Source organism: Lactuca serriola, chromosome 7, assembly GCF_051521515.1.
Source record: "Lactuca serriola cultivar US96UC23 chromosome 7, Lser_US96UC23_V15, whole genome shotgun sequence".
Classification (NCBI taxonomy): domain Eukaryota; kingdom Viridiplantae; phylum Streptophyta; class Magnoliopsida; order Asterales; family Asteraceae; genus Lactuca; species Lactuca serriola.
The window spans coordinates 74,587,905-74,596,999 of record NC_136414.1 but is presented as its reverse complement, the minus strand read 5'-3'; positions in this window follow the sequence as shown (position 1 = coordinate 74,596,999).

Below are 9,095 nucleotides of genomic sequence, written 5' to 3'. Positions count from 1 at the left end.
TGAGTTTCAAGACTGAAGACTAGATTTCTTTTTTATTAGGGGCTTTTTAGAGGCTAGGGCACGCTAAGTCGACACGAAGATGTTTTGCAGTATTGGAATTCGGAAAACTATTAAACGCTAATCAAATATTCAAAATTGATAAATAATTAAATATATTCTTTAAACATTATATATATATATATATATATATATATATATTCAAGTATTCTAACTAATTATTATACATTTATCGTATGTTATGAAAATGATAAAAAAAATATGTTGTTTGATAATATAAATACGTTCAATCTTACATAACTATTGTCATTAACATACATTCTTACTAATTAAATCGTCTATAGGGTTATTATATACTTATTATTATTATTCTCATTTCTGTCAGAATGTTTTATTGGGTTGTATTCTGTCAAAATGAAAATGAATGAAAAACGATGTGTGAAAATAAAAAAATAATTAACGAGAATGCATGAAAATGACGATATTCTTGTAAGGTTGAACGTATTCGCATTGTTAAACAACTTCTTCTCTTAGTAATTTTCATAGCATGTGATAGATATACAATAATTAGTTTGAATAGAATAATCTAAGCATATATATATATATATATAATCATGTTGGCGGGTTGATCCGTGAACCCAAATAGATAACCCAACCCAGTCCATGAAATAAACGGGGTTGACGGGTTGGTGGGTTGGCAGGTTGACGGGTCAAAAATCTCAACCCAATTGCCGACGGATGCAACATATAAAAGCACTTTGGATAAGATTTGTGGACATAAAATTTTCAATACGAGCCCACACATGACAAATATCTATCTATTTCTATCTATTCAATTCTTAACTTCTTTTTCTTTTTTCTTTATAAAAAAGAATGTCATTTACGTTTTTTATGTTGTAAATTATTATAGGAATATGACAATATGTAATCAGAACGTGTTTTGTGATGTTATATCGTTTGGAAAAGATATATTATGGGAATCTCATATATAATAGCTTTAAACAAAGCACAATCCATTTTCTTAAAATACTTAATTGAGTTACATGTAGAATGAATTAAAAATGATTCGTTAACAACATTTTATAATTAATGAAGTTCTGTAATACAATATTTTATAATTAATAAAGTTCTATAATACAACATTTTAAAACATAAATTATTATAAAAAGAGAAATTTTGTTGGGTTCAGTTCCCAAAATAAATAAAGTCATGGCTAACCATGTATAGATTCAGTAGCATTTGGAGCAGAGAGCCACTTAATGGTTCCTACTCCTACCTGAAATTTAACTAAAGAAATTAATCATAAAATAAAAAACAACGTTCTAAGGTGTCACAAGTCAAAACTCCCAAATTATGTCCCCACCACATCAAAAATATTGTTACCTCAACACAGCATTACCATTTCCACATCACTTACTAATTTGTTATTAAAGTCTTAAAGATGTAAAGATGTAAACACCATTGCAGGTTCTCGATCAAAATATGTAGAATATTCAACCATTTGTTGTTAAAAACGTAAACACCATTACATAAATATTCCTTGTATCAATGAAAACAATAAATTTTACTAGTTGAAACTTGGGAACAAAGACAGAGATAGGTTTTTCGTTCAGGGTACACTGCCCTAACAAAATTCTTACACTAGAAAATGTTGTTCGACATGTGAATATCTGGAAGACGATAAAGGCCATCATTAGCTCTGGAACCCATGTACGAGTAAAAGTAATTTTTGTTGTCAAATTTCTGAAAACTTAGTATACATACTCAAAAACGAAATAAAACTCGTGACTAGTAAACAACTATAAGAAAGTCGTAGCTGTATATTCTTACCAAGTCGGATAATTTTAAGAAAATAATTTTAAAGAATCCAGCGATACATGTAAGATAGAGTATGGGTAGAGACTTAAATGAATATAGGTCCAACTCATAGACAGTGACAACATATAGGAACTCATATCAAAACAATTATGCCCATGAAAGTTGTTGTACTATGCACGTGTGCATCTTTAAATTATTGTCCAGAAACCCTACTCCTAACTCCAACACACTACCATTCATAAATGGGCAATTTTACACTTACCCCAAAAATTGTTTTGTGTGAGTACAAAATTGTTTTATGTATCCCTTTGAATGAAATAGGATTATTTTATGATTTTACAATTTATATCAGTGATTAAAGTATGTATAGTAGCACCCTTTAAAAATATGGTATCCGATATTGATTTTATCATCAATGTCAATGTCAACAAAGAAAACTGCCATCGCAACATTTACAACGAATCTCAAATACGGTTAAAAATTTATGTGGATTTATGGGGTAATCACGAAAAGGAGAATATGATTATGAAAGTTTATAGTAATTGGCCCAAAGCGTTTGCCAAAAATGACCATTATTTTCAAACATATATAAAGTGCATTTATTTTTCATTTGTAAATTAACTGTTGAAACACTTTTCTCTCTACAACAAAATAGCAAATGTTCATGCCCTTATATCGGAATGTATTTCACCACTTCAATTTGGTAAGTGCTTAAATTTTTGTATTGTTATCGAATTTCAGAAACTTTTTCCAGGTTTCGGACTATGAGATGCTAATTTTTAACATTTCTACTAAAAAATAACAATTGATATGTTTCTTTGCTAGTTATATTTCTTTGGCTTAACAAAAAAAAATGATTTTTAGTCGGATGTATCAGAAATTTAGCATTTCAAAATTTCATTCCTTAGAAGTTATTCCTAGTTCATAAATGTTCATATATATGTTCATGTTCATTTGAGACCATGCTAATTTTATGAGACCGTGAGACAAAATTTAAAAATAATTTTAAAATACAAAATAAAAGGAAAATTTAAAAAATTCTTTTTTTAATTATTATTTTCGGCACGTCAAATTTGCAATTCTATTGTATCTTAGACCAAGTGATTCTACCAATAAACATACGGGTGACATTAGGGTTTATGGTTAAATGTGCACCGATAAAAAAACTAATGACATATTTTAATTTGATTGGTATAATCTTTCTGTCGAATATATGCCAGAATGAATCTATTAGGGTTTATCGTATGTTGTATTTTGTTTTCATTGAATCTATCGTATGTTGTATTTTGTTTTATATAAATGAAAATATATAGTTTTTAATATGTGTTGTATTTTGTTTTATACAAACGTAAGTACTTAGTTTGAATATTTATTTATGTTCTATCATGTCTTATTTAAATAAAAAGTACGTTGTCTACAAAAAGTTCGATGTTTGAAATAAGATTACTTGTAATTACCTAAACACAAAACTTAATAACATAAGCATAACACTCGAATACATAAAAAGTAAATAGCATGAAAACTTCAACATTTTGAAATAATAATAATAATAATTCGATTACATAAACATAAGGGGAAAAGCAATGGTTTGTTCATGGGTGGTAGTCTATCAGCGATTGTTTAACAATCATCAAATGATTGGCCATTTCTCATTCAACGGGGAGCTGGAAATGGATATACTACCTATGTATGCAGCTTGATAAACTACTGAAGTGAAAAGAAAATGAACAAATGGTGATAGTGTGTAATTACATTCTAGTGTTGTTGTTAACGTTATCATGTGACTATGTACAATACCACAACATTGATTTTTCCTACATGTACAAGTAATATCTTGTACAGTGACGAAATTGATATTTATATAATAAATACTTAAAACATTTGGATGGAGTATAACTTTCAAGTTCTACACTAGCATCTTCCTTCCGAACATTATTTGTGTGGTTGTCAAAAATATGTGGTTTTGTTCAAAAACATTTGGTGGTGTATTAATGATCTAATTTTAGATACCGTATGTGGTTTTGGTCCCTATAATTGCTAGTCTTCAGTGGTTTGGTTCTAACCCAAACTGAAATGATAAATATGCCCTTAAATAATTCTTTTTAAATTTCTTTAAATTTATATTTAAAAATTAAAAAAAAAAAACACCCATTCCTCTTAAGTAACACCCCAGGACACCATAAAATGACATCACCATCATGTAACATCCCAAAATTAATAATAAAAAAAATCATTTTAAAAATCATTAATTTCATACATCAGATGTCTCAAACCATGATACGATATATGAAAATCATTAGAGTAAAAACAGTCATAAATGCAAAATCATGAGGGGTGTTGTGCGATCACGTCGAGCCCTTTCCTTTCGTACCGGAAATACCTAAAACTATAAACATAAAATCGTAAGCGCAAAGCTTAATGAGTTCATCAAAATACCACATACCCTACATATAAATTCCATGGGCTACCCCCATGATCTTTTCCCTGGAATGCAATGGGCTACCCCCAGGGTCTTACAACCAAGTGTCATGGCCTACTCCCATGGTTTTTTCATGCAAATACCACGGGCTACACCCGGGTCTTCCATGTAAGTATCACAAAGACAACTAGCATACTACAAAATCCAATGGGCTGACATTGATGTCTTCGACCCACAAATACAGTGAGAAGACTCACCTAATAGATGACGATCAACTGATACAGTTCTAATTACCGAGAACACAGATGTTATACACCACCTATACAACCACACAATGTAACCCTTAATTATATTTCCAAAACTAGGAGTTTGATTAAAATTCAAATCAAGTCAAGAGTCGGCAGTCAAAGTCAAAGCTCAATAACCATAATATTGAGTCTCACGTCGTGACCAACTATTGGTCACATTGTGAGAGTTCACTCAGTCCAATTCCAGTAACTCGCTCCCGACTCAGCCAACTCAATCATGGGTATCTCACTGGAATGACCTTACGACGTGAGCATCAATCTGTCACGTCGTAAGTCCAAAAAACTTAGGAATATATCGACCTTTTCATGGTCACGTCATGAAACCTTATGTCTCACGCCGTGACTACGGACTGAAGCCAAAAACCAAGGTTTTGAGTTCTTAATCAATTAATCCTTCAAACACAACTCGGGATGTTGTGTGATCATGTCGGGCCCTTCCCTTTCGTACCGAAAGTACCAAAAACCATAAACATAAAACTATAAGCACAAAGCATAGTAAGTTCCCCAAAATACCACATACCCTAAATATAATTGCCATGGGCTACCCCCATGGTTTTTTCCCTGGAATGCCATGGGCTACCCCCAGGGCTATCAAACAAGTACCATGGGCTACCCCATGGTCTTTCATGCAAATGAAAAGGGCTACCCCCATGGTCTTTCATGAAAATACCATGGTATACCCCCATGGTCTTATATGCAAATGCAATGGGCTACTCCCATGGTCTTTTTTACAAATGCCACACGCTACCTCGAGTATTTCACGTAAGTATATCAAAGTTAGCTAGCATTTTACACAATCCAATGGGTCAACATTGGTGCCTTCAACTCGCAAATAAAATATGAAGACTCACCTAACAGACGATGATCAACTGCTACCACTCTAACTGCCGAGAATACAGATTCTATACACCACCTATATAGCCACATAAGTTAACACTTAGTTCTCTTTCCAAAACTAGGAGTTTGACCAAAAGTCAACTCAAGTCAATAGTCAACGGTCAATAACCCTAATATTGAGTTTCACATCATGACTAACCATTGGCAACATCGTAAGAGTTTACCCGATCCGATTCTAATAACTCGCTCCCGACTCAGCCAACTCAGTCATGACTATCTCACTGGACTGACCTGACAACGTGAGTATCACTCTGTCATGTTGTGAGTCCTAAAAACTTAGAAATATATGGGCCTTTTCATGGCCACATCCTCAGACCTTATGTCTCACGTCATGACTACAGTATAAAGCCAAAAATCAAGGTTTTAAGTGCCTAATCCATTATGCCTTCAAAACTAACTCTTTCACAAGCTTTAGAGGACCCTAAAGCTCCATAAAAATGTTTAATTTATGGACATGCATGCACCATGCATGTCCCCAATCCATTCTAGGTCATAAGTAGAAATATGGCACCAAACTTTCATGCATGACTCCAATACTTCACCAACATCCATATATGGACATTATGATGCTCAAAGGACCCTTAGAATCCAAAAGCGTTCCCACGTTCAAGGCTTAATCACCACTTCCTTCTTCTTTCTAACAAACCAAAAAGGGTTAATCTTGGCACCTTCAAGGTCAAATATCACTCTCAAAGATATTTAGGGTTTTAGGGACGTTTGAGGGTAATGGAGGCTAGTAAGGAAGAGGGTCCAAGTTTATAAATGAGCTTAAATAGGGCTCAATCCACATAATTGGGATTGTAGTCTTCATGCTCGTATGCCCCACGTACATGCTTGTACGCCCCGCATACGAGTCTCAACCACCCGATGCATATGCTTGTGTATGTTAAGCGTACGAAGGGTCCTCAATTGCCAAATTTAAATACTTTAAGGCCTTAAATGAAATACATGGATTTTTGGATGTTACATGACATGTCAAGGTATATTCTTAACTATTATTCCTTTTTAAATTTTAGGTTAAGCCTTAGTACGTTGGGTGTACTTGGAAGGTCGCATGTGTCGGGGTAGCCCCCTAGTACGTTAGACGTACCCATGCATACGCAAGGCGTACATCAGTCAGTGGAAAATTCTAATTTTTAGAGTTTGCACCCTATTTAAACACATTAAGTCCCCAAAGCTTTCACCTTATCAGCCTTCATTACATCTTTTGAGTTTCACCTCGAAACCTTAACCCATTTCTCAAGAGATTGATCATTGTGTGTGTGGTGCATATTGAAGAAGAAGAAGAAGACTTGTAAAAAAGCATTGGACAAGTGGGAGCTTGTAGATCCAAGGATTATTTGCTCTTTCAAGCTTATTGGAGGTATAAAGTATGAACCTTGCCCATCATATGTCTAGATCTACATTTGAGGAAGATTTTAGCATATTTTGGTCTCATGGATGTTATGAGATGTTTCTTTTGATGTTTCTGAGATCCTTGGTCCATAAATCTTACATCTTGATGGTTGTAGATCAACTATGCACGAGTTAGTGATCATTTAATGATAGTGGAATGTTAAATCTAGGGTTAGATGATAGGTCTTTATGAATTAAGACCTTAAAGGAAGGTTTTGGACAACTGGGGCGTATGTTGGGCGTATGAAGGCGTACACTGAGTGTACATACCTAGGATCCCGATCCATGTGAAGCCATCGAGTACGTCTGGCATATTGGTGGTATGCTTAGCGTACTCACATGGGAAACTTTTTTGGCCTTCGATTTCTGGCCACCTTGTACTTTAGGGTATTGGTCCCTTGTTGGGGAACGAGTCTTTTTAAATTGGGTCATTATGGATCTAGGCCCATATTGGGATTTGAGTGTATTTTGGACTTTGGGCTAGTTTGGAATTTGACCATGATATGTTAGGCCCATTAAGGGAAGGGTAAAATGGCCTTTTTACCCTAAGAGTCGTGAGTTAGAATTTGGACCCTCGGTTTGGGTTAATGACCTATCGGCTAATTAGGATTACATTATTTATGAGTTAGTTTAGGGATTTTCGACTGAACGGCTCGAGTGTGATTTGTTGATATTCGGACTAAGGTGAGTTCCTTAACCATACTTGTGGGTCGAAGGCATCAATGGCGACCCACTGATTTATGTTTATAGGATGAAAGTGTCTTCGTGATTATTTCATGTTATGTCTGTTTTATGCGTGTTGTCTCTGTAACTCTTGTTGTCATGGTTATATGCTAGTTGTATGGGGTGAAATAGACCTGATATCAGTTGAAAGAGAGCGAATGGGGTGAAATATACCCAATACCGATTGAAAGAGACCGAAGGGGGTGAAATAGACCAAGTAACAGGTGAAAGAGACCGAAGGGGTGAAATAGACCCAATACCGGTTGAAAGAGATCAAAAGGGGTGAAATAGACCCAGTTATGTTTTGATCATTATGTATGTATGGTATGGGGTATTTTGGGGAGCTCACTAATCTTTGTGCTTATGGCTTTCAGTTTATGTTTCAGGTACTTCCATCTCGAAAGAGAATGACCCGACTTGATCGCACCGTATTTGCCCATGTTTTTTGCAATATGTGATTTTGAGATTTTATACTCTGATGTGATTTCACTACATTACTCTTTCGTTAGTTTTGACATGATTATTGGATGTTTGAATTGGGATGTTACAAAATCTACTGGATGAAAGCCATTATGAAGAAAAGAAAATGATTTCTAAAGAAGCCCCATGGCATGGCCAAACATTAGCCATGGCGTGGAGGCTAGAAAACGCATGATATAACGAGGAGAAAATTAGCCCCACGACATGGAAATCAGAAGCCCATGCCATGGCCAGTGAACAGAGCCAAAAATTGATTCTCAAGCCCTTACCTTATCATTTGGAGTATGCTTTCCTAGAAGATAATAAATAGAAGCCTGTGATCCGATTTGAAGCCTCAAGAGAAGAAGAGTTAGGTGGTATTGAAAAAAATGAAAGAATGTCATCGTATGGACAATTTTCGACATCAAGGGGATAAGCCCTTCATATTGCTCGCATAATATCATTTTAGAAGAAGTGGTGAAGAAGGAAGTGATGAAGTTGTTGGATTCTGGGATTATTTATTAGATTTCGGATAGCCCTTGGGTAAGTGACGTTCATGTGGTTCCAAATAAAGGAAGGATAACAAATGATAAGAACCAGCTTATTCCTACTAGAACGGTAACTGGTTGGCGATTATGCATCGATTATCGCAAGTTAAACGATGCTACTTGAAATGACCATTTTCTTTTACCCTTTCTTGATCAAATGATCAAATGTTTATCCTTTCACCTTTTCTACTTCTTTTTGGATGGCTTTTCAGGATACTTTCAAATTCCGATTGATCCAAGAGACCAAGAGAAGACCACATTCACATGTCAAAGTGGGAATTTTTCTTATCGACAAATTCACTTTGGTTTATGCAATGCACCAAGTACATTTCAAAGATGCATGACCTCTATCTTTCATGACATGGTGGAGAAGTTCATGGAAGATTTTTCTATTTTTTCATTCATTCTATGATTGTCTCTCTAACCTTGACTTAATGCTTGCTAGGTGTGAAGAGACCAATTTGTCTTGAATTGGGAAAAATGTCATTTCATGGTTAGAAAGGGACTAATACTAGGACATAAGATTTCCAA